We start from the raw sequence: 25,632 nt of genomic DNA, 5'->3' as shown, positions 1-25,632 counted from the left end.
TGTGTGCTGTGCAGCTGGCACCTGCAGTGTGGAAGTGCATGTGGAGACTGATAAGGAACAGGCTCCCTCCCCCACCCCTCAACTTCCCTCTTACTATCCCTGGATGGCAGACTCCATTGTGATACTGATTTTCCTATTAACAAGGCCCACACTTTTGAGAAATCCTTCAGAGACACAGGTCCTTGAATCGAAGCCTATGGTAAAATAGAGGCCCAGCAGAAAGAGTGGTGAGGCAGTTCCTGCTTCACACTGCCAATTTCAAGTCTTCAGTGCAGCCCACCTCCATCCTTAGCAAACTTGGACTGGCGAGAACCCAGCTGAAGGAGACTGACCGCTAAGAAGGAAATGGTAATAACCTTGTCCTTCTTTGGATGATCTCCTACCTCACGTATGAAAACCATCACTGCACCTGAGATCTATGCATGTTAATAAAACACAACAGCCTTGGCAGCATTTGGGCACTCTCCAGGGAACAGCCTATCATTGCTGCTGAGGCCCAGGCAGAAAGCTGATGGTGAGAAAGCCTCACCTCTGTAGCTAAGGTGACTCGGTGAGGTGACAGGAGAGTGAGTCCTAGAGAGCCTCCCTTGCCTGTTTTCTCATTTCTGCTCAGCTTGGAAGTGTAAGGCTATTGGGCTATTGAGAAAATGTCTGGGCTGAGACTCGCTGCCCTGGCTCTCAATGCCTGGAAATGCACTGTATCCTCTCATTGTGTGGGGAGAGGCCAGCCAGAGCTGGTGAGGGGGCAGCTGCCAGCATATAGACATGGCTCAGCCAAGCTCTAAGCAGAGGCAGGCAATAGCTTAGACCTAGACTGACTCAGTCCTGTGTGGCAGACATGATCCTAACCCAGCAAGTCAGGAGTGTCAAACACTGCAAGAAACATGGATACCCCTGAACACACCAGCACACGGAGAGGCACTGTGAAGGTTGCTGCTCTCTGTGGGCTTCTTGGCTACTGCTTCTGCCCAGTTTTTTCCAGAGTCTTCCATGCAGCATGGAGGGATGTGATTTGACCCACTTGTTGGAGACTCAGTTTCTGGGTAACTCATTGCAAATATCTACCACAGCTGTGACAGTTCTCTCTCTCTCTCTCTCTCTCTCTCTCTCTCTCTCTCTCTCTCTCCCTCCCTCCCTCCCTCCCTCCCTCCCTCCCTCCTTGCCTCCCTCCCAAGCACTGGCTAGTCTTTATTCTAACATCTTCTGACCCCAAGCATGCCATAGTTTCCAACACTCTCAGGAAAAGCTGTATCACTTATGAAATATTAATATGAATCATGGGACGATAAGGATGTAGTAGCTGGGAATGGGAGGTACTGTTCACTTGGTGCAATCAAGAGAGGACTTTAGTGAATGTGGAAATATGAGAGTTGTCAGAAACGAGAGGTGTTTTTTTTTTTTAATTTACTGTGTACCCTACTGTCCATCCGTCTCTGTCTGTCTGTCTGTCTTTGTGGAGTTAGTTTTCTTCTGCATTTCTATGGGTCCCAGAGATTGAACTCAGACTGCCAGGCTTCTGTGGCAAGCACCTTTACCTGCTGAGTGATCTCATCAGCCCCAGAGACTGGATAGTTTTAAAACTACTTACGTGGGGGTTGGGGATTTAGCTCAGTGGTAGAGCGCTTGCCTAGCAAGCGCAAGGCCCTGGGTTCGGTCCCCAGCTCCGGGGAAAAAAAAAAAAAAAACTACTTACATGAATGAATTAGTCTGGGAAGAGGCCAAGGATTCCAGGGTTTTAGACACAAGATCTACCAGGGATGGCAGACCGGTTAACACAGAGAGAGGCCTGATTCACGAGATACTCTAGCATCAAAGTTGAACTTAGGGTACCTGTGTCCCCTGATATTTGTGAATACCCATGTTAGAGGCCTGCAGAACTACACTGAGGCTGAGTGGAAGGGCCTGGGCCTGACACTCCCAGAGATAGGGGAAAAGAATGTGTAGCAAGGCTAGACTGTATGTCATCTTTTAGAGGAGGCTAGGTTCAAACCACAAAGATATTTGACAAGTTCATTGCACATAAAAGAAGTCAGCCCTAAGACTGTGTTTAGTTGTATCCTAAAAAAGTGCCTTAGTCTGTTTCTCAGTGCTGTAGCATCATACTACATATAAACCATAATTTATATTGAAAATACATTGACTGTTAATGGTACTGTAGGCTGGGGAGTCCAAGATTTAGAAGCCAGCATCCTTGGGATGAGGAGCATGGGAGAAGTTATCACAAGATGAGAGATGGAGCTCTTGCCTGCTCTAGTCTCTCAACCTCTTTATATATATCAACAAATGCCATGGTGGAGAGGGAGGGAAGGGCAGTCTATCATACCTTCAGTAACCCTAAGGACTTCCTGAAGCACTTTACCTCAGCATACCATCAACGGGTGAATTTAGGGCTTATGCTTCCAACACATGAATTTTGGCAGTGCTTCATGTAAGCCATAGCAACAAGAGAGGGACATGAAAGACCAAACACAACCATTCTCTGCTCTTTGGGCACTGCGTTTAAAACAATCCTAGCCCATCAGAAAGTGTTGTCATCCTTTACATGAAATTCTAGCCTACATAGAACCCCAAATTCCCACATCAGCACCTCACAACTGTTCCCCGCAGCTTTCCCTCATACTCATAAGCCTGCATTGCAGTTTCGGATTGCCTGTTGTTTGCATCTGCAGGCCTACTTCCTAAGGCTATGGCAAAAATCTCTGTGGCCTGGTTGCTAAGATACCCGTTAGTTTAGAGCACAGTTTTCAAAGGGTTAATAAGAAATGCATCATTCGCAGGGCAGGGCGTACAGCTGTCCTCTTGCCTGTGACTGAGGGGAGGAGGAGGGTGGGTCTGTGCTTAGCACCTCATCCCTTCCCAGGGGAGCCCTCATCCATGAGCACCCACCAGGCCTGTGACCAGCTGCAAGAGCCCAGGCTGAATGAAAACAGCTCCCTTCTCAGGAACACTGAGATGAGTGCCATCCCTTCCCCCAACACAATTCTGTAGAGGCAGCGGGGGTCAAGGCAGCGGGGGTCAGGTGTTATGCTGGATGCTGACCAGGTTGGACTGAGTTCCTCCCATGCACTCCTTCCTGAACTTTTAAGAAAGAAAGTGAATGGGGCTGGGGATTTAGCTCAGTGGTAGAGCGCTTACCTAGGAAGCACAAGGCCCTGAGTTCGGTCCCCAGCTCCGAAAAAAAGAACCAAAGAAAAAAAAAAAAAAGAAAGAAAGTAAATTACATTCCTCTTGAAGTTTTATGATTCTAATTTTTGTGGTTGTTGCTGTTGTTGCTAAAGCACTTTATTCAGAGGCTTGGGGGAAAGGCTGTATGTAGAAGCCCACACTGTCTGCTGTCCTGCGCAGGGCAGACCTTAGAGATATCCCCGTGGCTAAGAGCATGATTCTGATTTTTGATGAACTTGGTGTGCCTACTCCCGTTACTCTCAACTCTGAAGCTTGATTGGAATTTATTTTCGTTGTGCATCAAAGTAGATAATAGAAAAAAAAGAGGCATGTCAAATCAAAACATTGTTATTATTATGGTAGTTGTCTGAAATCTCTTATTTTGTAAATATGGAAACCAAGTCTAAGAAGAGTTTAGAAATGAGCTAAGAACCCACTCAATATTTAAGAATCTCTCCATGCTAAGCATTACTAATAAGAGTGGGACCAGCCACAAGCCAGGCCTTCTGATGCCTCTCCTGTTTGTGTTTCCAAAGCTCTTTTTAACCTCTTTATAAATCAGACCAGCCTCTCTGTAAGTCACTATTGAGTCTAACCGAGTGAGAAATGCTGTCTTTGCCCTAGCTGGGTGCACACGGGCACAGTTCTGCCTGTGGAAGCACACAGGTAAGATAGTAGCATTGCTTGAACGATGCCCTTTTGCACCTTGGTCCCTACCAGCTGGACTAGAGGGTGACCAAAGTCCTCTCACTTGGTACTTTGTAGTGGTCGGGGACTCTACAAGAAGGTGTGGACTTCAAGTAGTGAAGTGTACTGTGATCACAAGAGTACAAGAATGCTGCCAACTTTGCTTGTTTGAACCGGCCTGCCACCTGTACAAAGCATTACCTTCCTTTAAACGTGCAGATTATCTCATCAAAAGGGAAAGGGAAAATCTACAGACAAAAGATTCAAAGACAAGATCAACTCCAGGGCTGCGTTTGGTTGCTGCCACAGCTCCTGGTGGCAGCCTTCTGAGCTCCAAGCCTGTGTTCCACTTAGGCTCTACCTTCTATCCTGCTTCACCAGAAGGGTAGCTGAAGGTTAATGGCGAAACCCATGGCAAATGTCCTAGTCAGCCACTCTTCTTGGTTTGCTTGGATATCCTCATTCCTAGATTTTTTTTTTTTTGAGCTTGAAGTGCAATATCAGTTTCAAATGATAAAATTACATTTCCATTCAAGGAGAAAAAAAAGTAATAGAATTTTGTTAAATTCTGCCTTAGTGACCAACCCCTTGCATTATAGGTTGGGAATTGACTCCAAGGGAAAACAAGTCTGCCTGAGGGAGTTCCTGAGGACCAGATCCTTTCCGGAGCAGAGGCTGAGAACTATTAGTCATTAACTATAGGTACGTTAGATACTTTTGCTCATTTACTGATGAGGAAAACTGAAGTTGCTAAAGGTTTGTCAACCTTTCCCAGACTTTAGAGCCAGAACAGAGCAAGCGCTATCAGAGAGGTGTGGATGACCTTCAAGTTAATTTAATGTGATATGCTCTGTAGAGACGTGACAGACAGGGTGTCACACCGCCCAGCACAGATCGCCACCAGGACTGCCATGCGCCTCCCAGCAGTTCCAAAGTGTGGTCAGTGGATCTGGAGGAGATCCCTAAGGTCCTTCCTGAGGTCTGCAAGATCAAACTGGTGTCAGCATTAACACTACTTAGCCATGACTACCGGGCTGAATACAGAGCAGTCCATCGAAGATGCAAGTGTTCTTTCCCGCTCGGTGCAGTAGCTGCTCCAGTCTCCACCAGGAAGCACCCTGAGTGTGCAAATGCTGGTGCCACTACAGATGGAAAGCAGTGCCAGCTACTAACCCCAGCAGGTCTCTACTCTGGACTACACATCCTTGTTGCTTTTCTGTGGCACAAAACGGAAAATGTGAACACAGGTCTTTTGTCCAGCCTTGAAGCAAGGTAGGCTTTACTTCATGGATGTTCTGGTTACTTTCTCCATGGACCATCACCAAGTAGCAGGTAAATTATGGTCCTCCAGGTTTTGGTGCTTGGATAGGCACATAGTCTAACAAAGAAACTCTCCTAAAAAAAAAAAAACAAAACACAACAACAACAACAACAACAAAAGCTGGCACTGTTGCTTTGTAATGACATTCAAGATTCTGTGTGGAATTCGGAACTTTGAAAAACGCGTGTTCAGCAGAACGAGCCTGTCAGTTCCTCAGCACCTGGAGGCTGTTTGGTGAGATCAAGGGCAGCATCTACTGAAGGAGAGTTTTCAGTGTCAAAAGAGACATTCCCAATACAGAAGGTCTGCAAGATTCAGGGAATCCAAATGTCCAAGGGTAAGTCCAGCGGACTGTGAGCGTGGCCGGCAGATTCTAACGTGGACTGTGAAAAGCTCTGATTTCAGATTCTAAGGTGCAACTAGCCTTTAAGAAATGACCTTTTGTCTGACTGCAGAATAGTTTCACAGAAGAGCCACAATTATCAGTAAAGGCTGCGAAAGCAACTCGTCTGTGTCTAACCATAGCAACCTATCACAGTGGGCTGAACACAGCGGCAGACCTGAGGCTGACTTCGAACGCACTAAAACCACGCCTTAAAGATATTTGCAAAAGTGTACCTTTTGTTCTATGTGCACCTGTTTTTTGTTTTTTGGGGTTTTTTTGTTGTTGTTGTTGTTGTTGTTCTTCTTCTTCTTCTTCTTAGAAAATGTAGAAAATGTGGCTGTTTTTATTTTTAAAAATATCACTCACTTTAATATGTGATAGGTTCTCTGTTGCTGTTTTTGAGTGACTTGCTATCATTGGAAATTCCCGGTTTTTCTTTGTTTCTTTCTTTTTTTTTTTTTTTTTTAAGATTTTATTCATGAGTACAGTGTTGCTGTCTTCATGCACACCAGAAGAGGGCATCAGATCTCACTGCAGATGGTTGTGAGCCACCATTGTAGTTGCTGGGACTTGAACTCGGGTCCTCTGGAAGAGCAGTCAGTGCTCTTAACCACTGAGCCATCTCTCCAGGCCCCGGTTTTTATTTCTAATAAAGTGAAGAGAAATGACCTACACTGGCAAAAACTCTGGTAAGTTCTGAGAGTAGAAATATTCCTGAAACAAGAAGGCTGAGGAGTTTGGCGTAAACACTGCCTGTTCCTGAGGATGCGGATAACAATGGTCTGTTTTGGGTTCGTTACCGGGGCAGAAGAAGTAGAACTGTATGAGCAGGACTATGGGTACAGACACACAAGGGGGTTGTGATAGGTGCTGAGTGAGGCGGGCTTCAGGTGTGCAGAGAACAAGCCATCTGTGAGCTTTGCTTCCAAGATGGAGGTGGTGAGCTCATCTGCTAGCTTGAAGCTGCCAGCATTCACTTCATCCCACAGCTTGGGCCGTGGCACGGCGGCCACGCCTAGGCAGCTGCTGTAGATAGACTTCGTTATCAGAACACAGCTTCCCACTTTGCATACTCTCCCCAAGGACTATGGAGACTGCTAGCTCAGGTTCTTTTCGCCTCTCCAGGGACATAACATAGGAAGGATGGACCAAGAGGGAATGAGCCAGTCTCAGGAAAAGCAAGTGATTCCTAGGCTAGGCTGGGAAACAAACGCCTTGTAGGTAAGCAACTAAAAGTACATTCGTAAGTGGTGAGAAGGCACGCCAAGTCTCCAGCCACTTGTTCATTCTAAAGCATTAGAGGACTTCGATTTCGGCTCTCCAGACACTTTCCACCCTTTCTGTTTTTATGGGAAACAGATGAGCCCTGAAAGGCTGCGGGGCACCTTTTGCTTCCTACCCTGGCTTTTGAGCACCCCTACTTGATAGGAGACCGAGGGGCAAGTTGGCAGCTTGGTCAGTAATTGAGCATGCCCTTCCTTGTGTTGGATTGTCAGCTTGTTCTGCAAGGTCAAGGCAGAGTCTACTTAGAGGACTTAGAGGACAGAGTACAGTGGATGGAGGACACTTTTATTTTCTAGGGTGCTGAGGGATGAATTCAGGGTCTTGTTCCGCATGTGCTGCCTCATTATTTCAAATAACTTGCTGCACATCCTGGACAGTTATAGCTGGTTCAGAAACTGGAAGAAAGGGCAGGTCAGGCCGCCTTTGAATTGGGTTGTTTAAGTTTCTAAAGAGTCTTGGGTTCTAAGTGAAGGCAGCTGGCTGGAGTCCTATTCTGGTCTCACCGTAGCCCCGTGATCCTAAGTAAAGGGCTTGACAGTTTATGAAATGGAACCAAGGTACTGGTGAGGGTTGGGAGGGGAGGCACGGCACAAACTTCCTGTTCCCAGGGACCTTCCTCCAGAAGCAAAGCTTGCTTTGAGCTGAGGAAGCATTCTGGAGCTGCAGCCTAGAGGTAGAAAAAAGGCAGAGGAGGCTCAGAGGAGGCCCAAGCAAAAAGGGCAGACCAGGCACACAGAAGTTCTCAGGGATAGACAGAAGCAGACAGTCTGCTGAGGACAGTAATTACTAGCCTCCTACATCCTTGAGCATAGCTGGAGCCACTGAGGCACCATCTGGGGCAGACAGGAATGTAGAAGGGAGAAGACACTGGGGCAGGCGGGCAGGCATGATGTCTGTGAGAACACAGTAGGGAGATACAGATTGGGAACTGATAATTCAGAAGAGACAAGAAAGTGAGGATTGTGGGGTGGTACCTAGAGAGCAGGCAGCATGCATTGGGAACCCCAGGGCTTTAGGGTCACTGTGGACAATGTCTGTGTGGTGGTGGTGGTGGTGGTGGTGGTAGGGCACAGTGAAGGGAATGTTACCAAAGAATGGCTGGCTGCCTTCTGGGCTAGGGTGGCTGGGCATAGCAGTAGAGCATGAGGTAAGGGGCCTGCAGTCTGACCTTGAGTGAGGATAATGATTTAAGAGACTCCTGTTTCCTCATCAAGGGATGATGACCCATGACAGCAGTGCAAGAACCATTAACTAAGAGTTGCCCAGGGCTCCTGACCAGGGTCAAGGGGGAATATGGAAAAGGTTTCTAGTCTTCTGTGTGAGATAAGCAGGCAAGAAGGGTTCCACCCAGAAGCAAGTCTGCGGTGAAGCCTGGATATAAATCATGGTAGTCACAGAAGCTGGGCATGATGAGGTGGAGGATAAGTTTTTGTTTTTTCAAGACAGGGTTTCTGTGTGTAGTAGCTCTGGTTGTTCTGGAAATTGATCTGTAGACCGGGCCAGCCTTGAACTCCTCTGCCACCTGCCTCTGCCTCTCTAGTGCTGAGATTAAAGGCCTGCACCACCACTGCCTAGCTGATAGTTTTCAATAAGACACAAGCAGAAAGAACAATCCAATTCCTCACTGCTTTCTATTCTGATGATGTCTTCTAGAACTTCTAGCACAAGATAACATTGGTGTGACCCTCTTGGTTGGGTCATTGTCATCTAGATTTTTCTTTTACTTTAATTCAAAGTATGCATCTATTGAAACTTGTAAAAAAAACCTGCAAATCAAGGAAGTCAAATTTCAATCATTATCAATCCCACTTCGTTTCTTTCGCACAAGATAGTGATAATTATCTCATAAGATAATTGATTTGAAAAGCAAAATTGAGGACTCTAAAGATAGTTCAATGGTATTGTATGTCGTGTGGATATGGTGCGAGTATGTATGTACACAGTGGTCACAATGTGAGTGGTTGAAAAAGGTTTCGTTCTTTGCAGTGCAGGGGCTAGAACCTAGTACCTTACGCATGACAAGTAAGTACTCTAGCCTCCAGCCACACACCCCCTAGGCTGGGAACATTGGTTCTAAGACATATGTCTGCACATACATGACACACGTTTAATATCTACAGTGTCACTATAAATCTACAGAGAAAGTATGTCTTTCTGCCATTGGGAAGTTTCCAGATGTTTTGATGGAGATGACCTAAAATGATCATAATTAATTATGTCTGGATATAATAAAATACAACAAATATAAGAATAGATGTGTATATAAAATCTGCACACCAGTCTCTTTGTAATATACATCAGATGGATGAACAGGAGAGAATGTAGTGCTATGAAAAGTAAAAACTGGTACCATGTTCAGATGCAAGGGCTGCTCTGCACTCAGCTGTGGGGGGCACTTTATCAAGTGCATGCAGATCTGCACGTGTCCCCTAACAGATATACACCATGTCTGCACATACTCTAACAGATATACACCATGTCTGCACATACTCTAACAGATATACACCATGTCTGTACATACTCTAACAGATATACACCATGTCTGCACATACTCTAACAGATATACACCATGTCTGCACATATTCTAACAGATATACACCATGTCTGCACATACCCTAACAGATATACACCATGTCTGCACATACTCTAACAGATATACACCATGTCTGCACATACTCTAACAGATATACACCATGTCTGCACATACTCTAACAGATATACACCATGTCTAAATATATCCTCTAACAGATATACGCCACGAAAGGGATTAAACAGCAGAGAACTCACTTTAATAAACATTTTTTTCTGCCCCAAAGGTGAAGAAGTTCTCTAGAGCAGGAGATATGCAGTCTTGTTAGGAGGAGAAGGGCTCTGCCTGACATCCCTGCGCTGGACCAGTCCTTGGTCAGCAGCCTTCATTACCTTTACATCACACACAATGTCTTTTCTGTTATTGTTTCCTTTCTTCTACATTGCAAGTCCAGGAAGAGCAGAGATATTTGTTATTGCTGATTTTGATCCCTATCTAACAGGCAGGGTACCTCGCTCTGAATAGATGCTCAATCACTATTTCCGAGTCAACAGAGTCATATAGAATAAATAGGTAGAGCAATGAAGGCAAATTAGAAATTTGGGCAAGATGTAAAACATAAAGTAGCCCCTTTAAGAGGGAAAACCATCAATTTTTCCATTGGATTATATGAAAATGTTCTTGCAGTTTGGTGAAGAGAGTAAATAAATGAAGCAAAATATAAAGGTCGTTAAACACTTTGAATCCTGAAACTAGATCAAAGGGCTTAGATAGACCTCTGTAGATAAAGTTCAGCCAAATAATTAAATGTGACTTCTCAATAAACAGTTGCATGATTTGGCTGTTAGCAAACAGTCTGACCAAGGCTGGAACACTCTCCTTAATTTGTGTTCAAGTGTTTCTGCACTGTCGAGGATAGCAATGATGACCTGACAGTCTTTCTTCAGGCTGATGTCACCTAGCAACTATGTAATAAGAGGGAAGGTGGCAGGAAATATTTCTGGATAGCCCATGTTAAACCATAGCTCATACAAAGACATCTCAACAAAGCCAAGCAGAGGTCATGAGCATTTTAGGTATTTGTTATTTTGTCTTTTTTTTTTTTTCCAGAGCTGAGGACCGAACCCAGGGCCTTGTGCTTGCTAGGCAAGCGCTCTACCACTGAGCTAAATCCCCAACCCAGGTATTTGTAAACAATTTGAAGATTATTAGGATAATTTGGTGGAAAATATATATTATAACGCATATGTATTGGCCAGTGGCTATGTATGAGTTTGCATAATCACTGTAGTTTTGGAAGCTCAGGGAAATAAGCCTGACAGCTATTATTAATATTTTTCCCCTCTATATGACATCAACTATTATTAATATTATAGTCTTACCATGTAGCCTTGACTGGCCTGGAACCTGCTTTATAAAGCAGACTGGTTTCAGATTCATAGAGCTCCACCTGCCTCTGCCTCCCAAGTACTAGGATTCAAGATGTGCACCACCATGCCCAGCTACACACAAGAGTTTTTTTTTTTTTATCCATGCTTAAAGTGTTTATTATTTAATGTTGATAAATATACTTTTAAAAATATTTATTTTATGTATATGAGTACAGTGCCACTCTCTTCAGACAGACCAAAGAGGGCATCGGATCCCATTACAAATGGTTGTGAGCCACCACGTGGTTGCTGGGAATTGAGCTCAAGGCCTCTGGAAGAGCAGTCAGTGCTCTTAATCGCTGAGCCATCTCTCCAGCCCCAGAAGTTAAACTCTTAACTACTGAGCCATCCCTCTGGTCTGATGAATATACTTCTAATTGAATTACGTATGGTGCTTTAACAGTAGGGTGAGGTTTGGAGGAAGTCCCAGAGAAAGGTTTTGTGGACTGTAAAGCTGGCCAACAGTTTTTAAGCAAGTATCGGTTCCTTTGTCTATTTGCTTGTGAAGTCAACTAATTTTACTCCTGGTTTTGTACTGTAGCTGGGAGTGGGCTTCCCAGCTCCTAGGTTCTCAAGGCATTTGCATCTTCCCTTCAGGCACTTCATGCTGGGAGACCTAGTACCAAGTTTACAACAGAACCCACCACAGTACCCAGACCAAAAGGAGATAGCAGCTACTGTGGCTAGACACGTTCAAGGTCTGGAGAAGGGAAGGTGTCTTAAACACAGAGGCAAGTGGAAGGTATTTAAGGGATTAGAGTCAGGGCATAGGCTGATTGTGGTGCCACAGGGTGTGATGGGGTGGGACTGCATGTGTCAGGGTGGGTCGGGGTAGAACAGGTGAGGCTCAGTACGATGGGGTGCGATGTGATGTGATGGGGTGTGTTGGGCGGTGTCGAGTGGAATGGGGTGGGACGGAGTGGGATGCAGTGGGATGGGGTGTGTGACTGAAATCCGTGAGGGCAGTGCAGGGATGGGAGTACACAGAAAACATGCATGGGGCAGCTTCTTTCAGTTGTGAGGCATGCAACAGGCCAGAGTGCTAGGATACCAGCTGAGGCTGGAGTTCGACTCCTCTGCAGATGTTGGAGGAGTGTGGGCATTCTAGAAAGATAGGCTAATGTGAATTGAGATTGGGGTTTGGTTATGATATGTTTGGGACGATCTCCCGAGGTTCTTGTGTTGGAAGCAAAGCTCAACCTGCAATGTGGTGGTGATAAGACAGCTGGATCTTTAAGAAGGCACGAGCCTAGTGGGAGACACTGGGTCCTGTGGGCTGGGCTCTGTTCTTAGGAGTCGACTGATTCTATCTCTCTCCTAGGATGAACTGGTTCACACAAGGGTGAACTGGTTCCAATGTGAGAAAAAAAGAGTCTGGCCTTGCCAGAGGCTGTAGCTTCCTATCTTGCTGTGTGATCTGTTTGACACACAATCCTGACTTATATGACATCATTTGCCAGGAGGCCCTCACCACAGCTAGTAGATGCCTGCACCATGCCCTGAAATCTCTAGAACCAATCATGGGATAAATAAACCTTTTCTTAAAATAAAGTACCCAGCTCCAGGTATTCTGTTATAGCAACACCAAATGGCTAAGGCAGCTGGGCAGGAGGCCAAAACCGGAGCATGTGCGTTGGAGGTGCTGATGACAAAAAGATGGTGAGGGCTCACACGGAGATGGGGCCTCCTAGCACCTTAGGAACAGGGATGTGTGAAGACGGAACTCTTCAGAGTGCTTTTCAGAATGGAAACTGAAGCTGAAAGGAAGGAGTAGACAATAAGGACCCACACAGCATTCAGGCTGATGCTATGATAAAAGGCGAGGAGATGCGTCTGGGTGATGTGCTTAAGTCTGAACTCTATAGGTCTTGGCAAATGTTAGAGACTGGGGCGGGGCTGTGGTTCCTCTCTGGAGGAAGAGGTGAAGTCCAGAAAAACAGAATACAAAGTGGAGTCTTTAAGGCGCCATGCTTCAGCTCAAGCTGGAGTCTGAATAGCAGAGCTAAAGCCAAGTGTTGGAAAGTCTCACCGAGGAAAGTCGGGCCTCAGGTCCTGCTCTGGGGAGGGACCAGGGAGCATCATCCCTCAGCTGTAGTTGTGAGTGTGCGTACTTGGAACCTTTCTGGTTCTCCCAAGAGGGAATATGAATCATGGTCTAGGGGTGCCATTGGAGGAAAGCCGGTGCTGTACATCACAGTCTTGATGCGCAGCGAGTCCCATCTCCTGGGAAATGCTCTGTGCGTGGGTGCGTGCGTGCGTGCGTGCGTGCGTGCGTGCGTGCGTGCGTGCTGGCAAAGGCAGAGGTGCTTGCTGCTTCATCCGTATCAGGCACCCCTATGACAATGGGATCCCATTTCACATGAGAGAACCTGACTGTGGACTGTCCCCTTTAACGGGGTAGAATAGAAGTGGGAAAGGGAGCATCGCTGATGACCCGTGCACCGTGGCGCCTGTGAGATGTCAATCCTGAGGGTCTTGCCTTCTCTGTGGTTCCTTCTCCTACAGCAAGTTGCTGTTGTTTTCCTGAATGCTAACTTCTGCCCAGAAAATCTGCCAATGTGTTGTTAGCATCTTGGTTGTGTCTCGTGTGGCTTCTCTGGATCCAAAGCTGAGCCTGACCTCCCTTGGTTTCTGTTTGCCTCTCTTTGTTGTTGTTCAACATTCCTTTTTTTTTTTTTTTTTTTTTTGGTTCTTTTTTTCGGAGCTGGGGACTGAACCCAGGGCCTTGCGCTTCCTAGGTAAGCGCTCTACCACTGAGCTAAATCAACATTCCACATTAGTCTTGGTGAAGCATTATGTGAAGCCCATGAGATGTATATGGGTCTCTCTCACGGTTACCACATAAGCGTGGTCAATGTGTTTTAAATATAAGATGTTTCAATAGGATGGAGAAAATAAATCTTCATCAAGCTCAGGAGCAACACTGGAAATGAAACGCCTGACAAACGACTTTTTGTTTGTTTGTTTGTGTTTTGTTACAACTTGTATGTTTGTTAAAAATGAGCCTGAATCTTATATTTTCCTAGTCTGAGTTTGGTCAACCATTCTCTTCCTTCAGCTAAAATTTGGTCCCCATGCAGAACTAAATAGAACCTTGGCATACAACGCTGATGATCACCGAGGGAGACCGGGTGTGGAGAAACTCACACACTCTCTCTCTCTCTTGAAAAATAAGGCCATTTCACTGAAAATGATAGCAATAAAATTTCCCTGAGGATTGTTTCAAATATGTCCATGTTCTAATTAGAGAGCCATAATTTAACCTGGAGAAGAAAAGAAATGAAAATGGAAAAATAATGTGTGCATTTAAAGGCCATTTTAATAAAACTGAGAGGAAATGCCCAGCCACCGACAGAAAGGCACAGGGAACCCTGGGTGTGGAAAGATGGTAATGAGCCAGCGTCTGTCTTGTGTGTGGATTACATGGGCACTGCGGCCTGTCCTTCCCCATGGACCATCTGCTCAGACATGTGTGGTCTGCGAATGCTTCAGAGACCTTCATCTGTGGTCTCTGTAACTGCTCTGGCAGGAACTCTGGGGTCAATCCCATGATCCTTTTCACATTAATGGTGCTGCCACTGCTGACTCTGATACTGACGCCCAGGTCAGATGTGATGGAGGGAAGGAAGCCACTCCTGGCAGTAAGCCAACTCATCTGCATTTTTCTCACAGGTGTGGCTTTGGAAGGGGCAAGTGAGGCAGGGATGGGATGTGGCTGATCACAAGCCACTCATGGAACACTGAGAGAGCACTGTGCTCTGTTCTGCTTTTCCCCCTTTTTTGCTTTTGGTTTTTGGGTTAGGTTTTTTTGTTGTTGTTTTGGTGTGGTTTGGTTTGGTTTGGGGTTTGGGGTTTGTTTTGTTTTGTTTTGTTTGTTTTTTAAACAGGTCTTACTAAAACCCTTCTTCCTCTGCCTCCTGAGGGCTGGGATTAAAAGGTGTGTGCTGCTGTGCCCACCCATGCTGTGCTCACCCATGCTTTCTCCTTTGTATTTCTCTGGGCTCTATTACCCAGTTTCAGGGTGGGTCTTCCCTTCTCAGTGAACACCCTCAAAGATCACCTAGAGGTGTGTTTCCCCTGGGATTCTTGACCTACTCAAATTGGCAGTAAAGATTAAACATCACAAAGTCTAGTCTTTGCTGGGGGATGGGGAGGTGGATGCTGACTGCCCCGGAGACAGTGGTCGGTTCTCCACAGGTTAGTAGGAGTTGTGCATTTCTCTCCATAAGACAGACAATCTAGCCACTCTTGGGAGTCACTCATGGGAGAGAACTCCTGAACCCCTGCAGGTTCCCACCCCATCACAAATCCCATGTGGAAAGCAGGGTGGGTAGGTTACCACATAGCACCATAAACACTTAACAGGTAAAGATCATCAAGGACCAAATGAAGGGTGACATAAACCAACTTCCCAGGAAATCACAATAGCAATTAAAGCACCTACTGGGTGCTGTCTGCCACTTTACACTTCACCCATACAACCACAGCACAGAAAACCTCCCACTACTTTTGGAGAAGATCTGAGGTTTCAAACTGCTAAGCAATATATATGGCAGGTGCGCCTGGCCACAGGGAGCTGAGGGCCAGCCTAAAGAGCTAGCTGAGGTCTGTCTGCCTCTTCTTGACAGGGCACAAGATGGAAGCCCCTCCAGCCTCTCTGGGAAGAAAGTTCTGTGCTGACTTGAGTCTAAAAGCATCTTGGAGCACAGCTGAAGGAGCGCACAGTAGGGTTGTTGTCTCAGGGTTATATTGCTGTGAAGAAACCGTTACCACAGCACCTCTTATAAAGGTAAACATTTAAGTGAGGCTGGCTTGCAGTTTCAGAGGTTTAGTCCATTACCATCGTAACAGGAAGCATGATAGTGTGCAGCAGACATGATGCTGAGGACAAAGCTGAGAGTTCTACATCTTGATCTACGGGCATCAAGGAGAGTCTGTGTCCACACTGAACATAGCTTGAGTATAAGACCTCAAAGCCCACCTCCACAGTGAGGCACTTCCTCTACAACAAGGCCACACCTCCTAATAGCCTCACTCCCTATGGGCAAGCATTCAAACACATGAATCTATGGGAGCCAAACCTATTCAAACTACTACAGTGGTCAAACAACAACAATAACAATAACTCAAACCAAAACAGAGAACCTCCCCCAAAGAGAATTACAGCCCCCAGTTGGTGGAATCAGTCGATCGATTCTCTATCAGATAACTGCACCCAAGCCACCAGGTGAAAACGTTAAACCTCGTCAGTATTGGAACTGAAGAGTGAGGGCCCAGCTTTACTCAGTGAGTGCAACAAAGTGTGGCAAGGCTCTAAAGTGGGAATTTCTAGTTTTGTTGAAGACTCAGTTGTGTCATGTGATGTTCTTCTGGAAACTGTCATATGAGAGGGTGTTTTTGCTGAAGCAGGCATTTGGGAGTATGTTTAGCTGAGAATAGACATGTAGTATATTTCGGGAAGTTGCCTGGTGAAAGGGCATGTGGTGATTTACTGGAGCAGACTCCTGAGAGGCACGTGATGTTTGGAAAGGGTTTAAGTAATAACCCAATGGACGGTAGACAAGGCTCTGGCATTGGTTCACCTTGCTGGTCTTTGTTGGGCTTTGATGATGACATCCTTGCATTGGTTTGCTTTGCTTTCTTTGCTGATCTTGGCTTGTCGTGACTTCACAGGGAGAAACATACCAGGGAACCTCCGGTGGTATTTCAACTGCTTCATGCTGCTTCTGTGGACTTGCACCGCATCAGCAGAGCCTCGTGGTTTCTTCTGGATCAAACAGCTGATACTGATTTGTGTTTGGTGATTGCTGAGTGGACTGGACTACTGACAGTGCCCCCAAAGAACTACTTCTAAACAGGTCCATAACCCCCATTTCCTATCCATTTTTCTCTTTTCCTACCTCTGGTGGGTGGTAGGTTAGAAGAGAGGTTGAATCATTAAAGAACCATAATTAAAGAGGTTCTTGAAAAATCTAACCCTACAAATCTCAAAGGTGCCAGGTATTCCAGATGTGAACCTCTTTCCTGGAGTCCACCGCCCCCAGATGTCCATCAGTGTCTTTCTGGCTCCTCCTGGCTCCAGCTGACCTCAGAAGCTAATGCTCTGAGCACATCTCTAGCACGACATTGATGCTGTGCTTCAGCCTTTAAGGAGGAGAAAGCATAGAAAGATGCAAAAACTGGGACACTCAGTATTAAAGAAGCCTGCTTTCATCTCTGGGTCAGAATAGAAGCAAAGCACCCGTAATGACAATATATGCCCAGCCTCAGATTTTACTCTTGGAGTTTACATTCATGCCCAAATTGCCCTTGTGAGAGAGGTGAAGACAGAAAAATCCTGATTCAATTCAGCTCAGTTTTTGTGTGCAAATACCCTTTCATGGAAGACATGTGTGCTTTTATACTTTGGTCTCATTCCCAAGTGTGGAGCTGTGCTTTAAAGCCTGGGGCATGAGGATGAGCCCAGGATGTGTAAATGTATGATTAATTCAAATATCCTTGGCTAGTGAATGCCTTTGGAGATGACTGTCCTTGAGGTAAGTGACGAAAGAGTCAGAATCCATTGGGACTGGGAAAAGGCGAGGCAGAAATGCTGCCACCAGAGTACATCAGATTGGAAGTCTATTTTCCTGGAGACACACTGCTGTCTACTCTCTGGGACCCCAAGAAGAAACCCACCCGAATTTGAACAAGCAAATTTTCTTATGTTTGCTGTGTCCAGATGTGACCTCTTCCAGGACAGCTGTCAACTGTCCCAAGTTGACACCCATGGCACCCATGGCTCTCTTTCTCATTCACAAAGGGTTGGTCTGTGTACAGCCTGGCCAGGAGCATAGCAGTATCTACCCACCACTCATCTTAAAGATAAGGAAAATAGACTTGCTCTCTCTCCAGATTCCTTACACTGTCAGCCTTTCAAGAACAAGGAGGATGCCGGCCTGCAGTGGTGGTGGTGGTGGTGGTGGTGGTGGTGGTGGTGGTGGTGGTGGTGGTGGTGCAGCATGCCTTTAATCTCAACAGAGGCAGGTGGATCTCTGTGAGTTTAAGGATAGCCTGGTCTACAGAGCAAGTTCCAGGACAGCCAGAGCTATGTAGAAAATCCTTTTTCAAAATAAAACAAAACACCAAAAAGAACAAAAATAGGAGATATTAGACCCTTTGTCCAAATAGATGCAGTTAAGATGAGGAGAGTAGGGGCCAGAACTCAGTGGAGGCTCAGCACATGGCATGGAAGGGTTTAGACAGAGCCAGAGTTGATTGTAAATTACAGGTCCATTCTCTACAGCCAGGAAGCAGGAGTACTCTGGCGAGTGGAGCCAGGTCTTGTGCATGCCTTTCATGGTACCTTGGACACCTAGGGCTTCTAGTATGCAATTTGAACCATGTACTGTCCCCAGATGACAGCCTTTTTGGATGCCAGGGCAGTGTTGTTCCCAGTCCCGGCTCCTGGAAACCCAGGACACAGTCAGGAACCTCCGGGGCTCATGTGCTCTTTTAAACTCTCCAGAGATGAGTGTACTTTGCCTGTCCCCAGCTTACTGTTGGACATATGGTCACATTTCCCAACACATGCCAGTTTCTAGGAGCATAGAAATTACTTTGCTATCACGGTGCTCAATTACGAATATAAAACAATATTTAAGATCACAGCATGAATCTTGAATGCTCCTCAAAGATCCATGTGTTAAACTCCTGCTCCATATATTAAGTGAAATATTAATCCATTTTCAAAGGTGGTTAGAGTCAGCTTAGGGATCCTTACAGAGAACCGAACACAAGCTACCTCCCAATCTATGCTAGCCTAGTCACCCCCAACCCAAACTAAACATTCAGATTAAAAAATTAACAACCATGCTTGCCTGTAATGCCTGCGTGTGCCTGATAAAAGTAAACAGGATGCAAAGTGTTGGGGTGAACCCACAGGGTCTCTGTTAAGAAACAAACACAAGGAAGGCAAAAGATAAGACCCAGACAACATGCAAGATAGTATTCTCCTGATGACTCAGTCAATGAAGAGAGGGAAGAAGGGACCTACATTAGGGCTATAAAAACTGTGTTCTGTGTTCAATCACTTTGACCTGAAGCCTTGCTTTGCAAAGCCATAAAACAAGCTGCCTCCTTCCGTCTACTTGGAGTCTCCAGCGCTCTTACTGGGCAGTAAGCATCCAAGTCTCACACAGTTCTAGCCAGTGGCACTACTGAACATAACGGATCCTTCAAGAGGTGTGACCTGGTGGAAGGAAGTGAGACATTCTAGTTGTTTCCCACTGCTGTGCAGTCCACCATGGTGTGTGGGGAGGGTCTAGGAGGGGTAAGGATGGAAGCAGGAGCATGAGGCGCCTGGTCACATTGAATTTCCAGTCAGGAAGAAGAGAGAAATGAGTTCTGGTGTTGAGCTCCCATTTAATTCACCCTGGGACCCCAGGGCATAGAATGGAGACACCCACATTTAGAGTGGATCTTCCTACCTTACTTAACCCGGTCTAGAGATTTCTTCACAGGCATGATAAGAATTTTGTTTCCTACATTATTTAGATCGTGTCAAATTGACAATATCATCCCAGTCATGAGTTCAGACGAGGTGTCCTTCAAGACACTAGATCTCCCCTCTTCCATTCTAGATCTCCTCTCTTCTCCTTTTGTCTTCAGGCTGCTACAACGTAAGTACCCCCCTCTGCCACATGCTCTCATTAGGCTATGCTATGCCTCTGCAAGCCCCAAAACAATGGTGCCAACTAACTATGGACTGAAACCACCCAGACTGAACCAAAGTTGATTTCTCCTCTTTGAATCTCAAGTTTTTTTCCATAGTGATAGAAAGTTGGTGGACATACATTCATGGTCCCCTACTCTACTTCCTGTTGGTGGACACATGTTCATGGTCCCCCTACTCTACTTCCTGTTGGTGGACACATGTTCATGGTCCCCTGCTCTGCTTCCTGCCACTCCTTATTTTCTGCCTTAGTATCTGGACCCGTCCCATGGGGGTGAGTAGGCTTGACCTCAGTGGTTGTTCTGAGCATAGAAAGAGTTCCTTCCCGTGGCTGAAGATTTGAGAATCACCTAGTAACACAGTGGGTGTCTAGAGTAGGCCCAGGCACTTGATGGACACTGCAGAGCCCAAGAAAGTCTCACTCACTTGACTCCTGCTTGTCCAGCATGTCTTCTGAGTTCATCATGAGTTCTGTAGTTTCCTTTGCTCTCATTCCAGGACCAGGACAGGTAAAGCAGGTCACCAGAGGAGGGGACAAAACGAAGGGTCTAAGATTAGCACATCATGTTCAGCATAGATATTGTAGCCATTCCAAGCTGGGGCCTCTCCATATGGGAATTCCCATAACAAAGGGCTGGAAAGCCAATCCTTCCTGAGATGCAGAGAGCCCACAATGGATGTCAATGCTAACTACTGCCATGGTTCCTCATTCCTAAGTCTTAGCTGGTTTTGTCCCAGAACATCCAGCTGACCACTCCTATCCTAAAGCAAAGAAAGAACTCCCTGGGCATGAGTTCTCAATAGGTGCTACAGTATCTGGGCATCAGGCTCTGGAAGAAATCAAGCTTGCCTTTTCATTTCTTTCCTTCTGGTTTTGGGCCTTCAACTCTGCTTTTGCAACTCTATAGAAACTTAGATAGATCAGATGCAGTAAGAAGAAATACTGAGCAAGTGTGGCTTTGCATAGCTCAGTCTTAGGGCTGTGTACATTAGCTGTTTTGGAAAGCCCCCAACTGCCGTGCATATTATTTATTGATCAAAGCCACTCTCTTTTCTCCTGCCCCAGATAGGAACACAAAGACTGCATTATGTAGGCACTCGAATGGTCTCCCGGCAGCAGCTCGTGTGCTGACATTTGATTTTATGCTGGTGACAACAAGATCAAGAAAGAGCTCAGAGTTTGCAAATTTACAACAGAGGCTGTCTCAGAAGCAGGCTTCCCTCATCATACAGTGTGTGCTTAACTAAGCTTGTGGAAGATGGGATGTGTCTGGCTGTAATTCCTTAATCAGCGTGATCAAGGCCTTATGTCATTCTGGTCCAGGTAATTTGTCACGGGAAACCCAATTGCTTTTCTTCCATAAATCAAATTTGTACTTTGGAAAGGACGTAGTTTTCTCTAAAACTAACGTGACATTTGGGGAAAGGACAACTCAGAGGAGATGGGCTTCCCCAGGTAATGCCAGTGTGGCATGATGCCTGGGGTCAGCAAAGAAGCAGCAGGGAAGCCATCTAGGGGACGTCCACGCCATAGAGGGCCTAACCAATCTCAGTCATCTGTCCCTGCCTTCTCTGGATATCTGTCTAATCTGCATGGCAGTCTGGTGGATATCGTGTCTCCATGTCTTTCTTCCCTTTGCTAGTGCCTTCGTTGGACTGTTGCCCCACCAGTAGCAACACACAAGATTCATTAGTGCCAGAACTGCATACATAGGTGGTGAGTGGTTTAGTGAGTCTATGGAGGGAGGGAAAGAGGAAGAGAAGGAAGGACATTCAGTGAATGGCTCTAAGATAGACAGCATCAAGGGAGTAAGGACAGCCAGGGATGGCAACCAGCTCTGTGATATTCTTCTGATGTTTTAAGTTCTAGTGACCAGCACATTCAGTATGTAGCCTTGTAAGACCTGGACCTTCCTTGGTGTTCCCAACTGAACAGTGGATAAAGATAGGCTGTGGAAAGGACTCAAGGCATTAACACCAGTCTTAGATGCATGCCCAGCATCTGTGACCATCCCTGCTCTCATTAACTAAGTGGTACAACCCCCAGCTGCTTGGCTTCTAGGGCAGAAGAAAATTCCTATGTGCTTTCCGAGGACATAGATCACAGAGCCTCTGGACAGAGGCCTAGGAAGCCAGGGATAGAGTCAGCATTTTTTTTTCATAGTTTCAAAATGTTTCCTCACCTTTGACCCTGGCTGACAAGAAACCTCATGGAGCACTATGGTCTTGGCGGGGGGTGAATGAAGTTTTGAGGACTCCATCCAGCTGCTTTTCCCATTCTGGTGTGACTTTGGCTCACAAGTCCAAAGTCCTCAAACTGCATGGCCAGCATTGTCCCACATAGCTTCCTCTGTGCTCACTCAAGTATCCTTGCAGAAAAGGATTGCTAAGCCCTTGCTGCTTGCCCAAAAATAGTTCTCAACTTACTATGTCCTGCTACAGCTCTGGGTTCATCTCTTTGCTTTCCTACCCTGAGATCCTACCCTGAGAAGGTGTTTGGTTTTCTGTTCTGCAATCAGGTTTGTGTTTAGCAAATATAAGCTGAGAAACTACCATAATATTGAATAGCGCTGTAGGCAACAGTGGGTATTTAACATAGCTGTTCCCCTTCCTTCTGTCCTCCTCTTTCTCAGACCCAACTCCAGTGTGTTTCCTAAATTCTAGACCTGGTGAACCTTCCTATGGATGGTTTCAGAAGCCAAACTTGACTACTCCATGGAGATCAGTAGGCAGCCTGACTGTGGTCAGAAAGGAGGGCTGTCCTCCTGTATAGAGGGAAGGACAGAGGCAACAGTGGATACAAGGCCGTGACCAGCAGCTAAAGTAAACAGGTTTTTGATCAGACATCCCTGAGGACTGTGACAGCCCTCTTGGGTTTGACATGAACTGATCTGAAGTAGGGGGATAAGGAACCCCTACATGGGAGGTCTTCCTACTTCAGATCTTTATTTCTTGGGCTGTGCCCTTAGATATTTTCTGTCTCAGAATAAGAGGTACCAGCATCTCCTTTACACAGAGGTATGGGGTCAGAGGCAGCCTGAAAACAACTGCAAGGGCCGTGAAATGGCCACAAGCCATCACATCTGTGCCAGGAAATCCACAGTAAGTGGGGGCAGAGTGTCTTCCACCAGCTCACAGCCAGTTGCCCTAGCTTGGCTCTTCATACCTGCACATGTTCGCACCTTGTCACCTCATATCCTAGAAAACATGGTCTCCTGGGAGCCATGACACACCTGCAGACCGCTGGTCCATGGCCAGGCAGGTTGGGAAGGGATGGCCTTTTATATGTGCCCACCTGCACTGTGGATGTCCTTGTATCGAACCTGTCATTATGCTGACCCTGCAGAGTGTCTGCTCCACTGTCTTCATTTGTATGCTCAGTCATCGTCTCAGACAGGACCACAGAAGTCTGCCTTCCCTATCCCTCTCCTCTGGGTCCCTGTCCTTCTGTCCTGGGTCTGTCCCCTCATTGCTAATTCTGTCTAGCTCATGTATGGAAGTGTTGTGATCTCTTATCTGCCCCCCAAAGGATCATGAACTCATTGGGCTCATTTCATGCCTCCCATCCATATTCTGAGGGTCACGGTGACTTCTCTTCTGCGGCCATCCTTCATTGGCTCTGGGTTCTGATTGCTTCATACCTGGTGAGGCAGCTACTTCTCCATCTCGTCTTCTGGACTCCTCAGCCTACCTCTCATCAGGCCATCTCAGGGCTTGGCTCTAGATCAGGTCTCTTCTCTACCTTGCACCTCCAGATCTGTGGTTTTGAGCCCCACCTCTGTGCTCCCCATCCATTCCAGCTCCAGCCCCACCTCTCTGTTCCAAGACCCACAGGGATGTCTGCAGGGCACACTGGGTACAGATGCCTGCACACCCTTCGACACTGTGTTCCTGGAATGGAATCCTTCCCTTCCCAGATGAAGCCTACTCTATGTCCCAGATGTGCCAGCCATACATCCCTCTACCCTGAAATTCTTGAAATTCTTGTCTTTTACCTCCATGTCCAGCCCATCAGCCATGTTGGTGACTTCAGAAAACACCTAGAATGGAGCACAAGCAGCCTCTTTGTGTTTATGGAGTTCAATATCCACAAAATCCCAACTGGATAGATGCAAAAGAGACGTACCAGCCTCCAGGGATGGCTGGGAGTCTGTGGTCGCTGTGGGACAATGCCACGAGAATGGACCAACGCCAAGACTTCACTGGCCCTGGCCTCTTCATTGCCTGGGACAAACAGTAAAGCAAAAGAAAGGATATTGCTTTATGAAGTTTTAAGCCTCTGTGTGAGCAGGGAGGAGAAGCAAAAGACCCTTGTGCAGCCCACTTCTCATCTTTCACTCCCCTTCCCAGGCTGTTATTCTACAAGGGCAGCTGTTTGGGCACACACCCATCCACCCCCAGCGATCCAAATGAAGGGATGTATTTTCAAGAGAGTTTTGTGTCTTTGTTCCAGGATATATGTGTAGCTCTCAAAAGGCATCCAGAACAGATGCTGGCAGGTCATGTAGATGACAGAGAATGCTATAGGTCCTACTGTGGGACCCATGGCTGGGTCTATAGTTAAGTCACTGAAAGGATTGCCATTCACACTCCCCTCACTGATCTGCACAAAAGGGGCAAGAACGGGCTGTAACAGTGGAATGTAAGGAAGCCAGGACTCACTCTGCATGGTCACCTCAGGGATCTGTGTTCAACTTGCCTCAGAGGTGCATGCCCTCTGAACAGAGGCCTTGTCTCTATGGCGGGTCCCACTTACCCATCCTCAATTCTGTTACAAGGATCTTCTTATTTTTAACTCTGGGCACCTGACATCAATCCTTAGGCCTAGCTTCAGGCTTCTTCTGAGTTCTCTGAAGTGAGTGAGCAGAGGACAAGATTTCAGATCCCACAATAAAGGGTCGATGAGTCTTCTTGTGCCAATTCACTCAGAGCCTTGCCTGGGGCCTGAATACAGAGAAAGCCTATTAGAGAGAAGAGAGATCCTATGGTCCAGGTTGTGTTCAAGGGACCCACATATGTCATGTACTACTGTCAGCCTTGGGACCGGAGTCTGTTGTTCCTGAAAGTCTCAAAGGCTTCTCTTTGTTACTATACCACCTGTCAAGTGTACTACCAACTCCCCACGACCCCCAAAGGAGCTGCTCCATCCAAAGCTCAACAGAAAGGAAAACCCAGTTAAAGAGCCACATCTTGTGATTGATGTTACCCCAGTTTCTATAGATGTTGGTTGCTTTATGTGGACCCAGAGTGGGTGGCCTGATTGGTGGGCTTTCTTCACCCCAATAAGAAACTCTCAAATAATAAGCAGTAACACTTTCCTAGTAGACAGACACACAGTGGGAAGGCAGAAGGCATGAGTTCAGGTGGTCTGGAAACCAGAGCTTTCACAGCTGCTGACAGACAGATGAGGTGGCAGGACACCTCAGCAGGACAGGTGGCGTGGTGACTACCGTCAGTGATACACGCATCTCTGCAGCCCCAGCCCTTTAACGTGAGATCAGTACACCTACGGACAGACATGTACACAGGAGCACTCATGGTGGCATAGCTCGTGAGCACGAAAGATTGAGGGCAACTCAGATATAACCCCCCCTCCCCAGGTCTGCTTGAAGAATACGGAGCTGACAGAGAAGAATGAAGAGAGAGGTCTATACACATGCAGGTGGAAAGCCCTGGGACTTGAAGGGAAGGAGTAAGCTCAAAACTACGCAGAAAGTGGGGGATAATAATGCATTAGCATCTGCTTGCATTTATGTGACAAGATAGAAAGGCAAGCATTGAGGACCAAGGGTGACAAAGGAATGGGGGAGTTGCACAGATCGGGGGTCCTTGGAAGTGAGGCCTCTTGCCGCATGCATCTTTCAACTCCCTATGAGAATTTGGACAATGTGAAGTAACATCTAGGTCAGCAGAAGGCTAGAGATTAGACAACTCCTGAGGTCCTGGTCGTGTGTCCTCTGCTGACTGTCTTTGAAGGCTTGTTCTCATGCTGGCTCCTCCAGAAGCTTCTAATCAGAGCGAGCTGTGGTCCTAGCCTCTAACCCAGAGTCTGCACGTTTACTACAGTGTCTGTTTCACACAGCTTATATAACAGTCATTAACCTGCTTGTCTCCCCT

At 46.5% G+C, this 25,632-nt stretch overlaps 1 long non-coding RNA gene across 2 annotated transcripts in view; it reads left to right on the top strand.

The window, feature by feature from the left end:
• Positions 1-25,632, top strand: part of LOC120100106 (uncharacterized) — a 55,696-nt gene that overhangs the window by 26,033 nt on the left and 4,031 nt on the right. Inside the window, exons 3-4 of one of the 2 annotated variants that reach the window (XR_005499870.2) lie at positions 16,476-16,660; positions 20,582-20,839. This is a non-coding gene — a long non-coding RNA (uncharacterized LOC120100106). Of the gene's footprint in view, positions 1-16,475; positions 25,626-25,632 lie in introns of those variants that run through there. The other variant, XR_005499873.2, reaches the window with a different exon arrangement.

This window comes from Rattus norvegicus, chromosome 1 (genome assembly GCF_036323735.1).
Source record: "Rattus norvegicus strain BN/NHsdMcwi chromosome 1, GRCr8, whole genome shotgun sequence".
NCBI classification, from domain to species: domain Eukaryota; kingdom Metazoa; phylum Chordata; class Mammalia; order Rodentia; family Muridae; genus Rattus; species Rattus norvegicus.
This window is presented reverse-complemented; position numbering and strand designations above follow the sequence as displayed.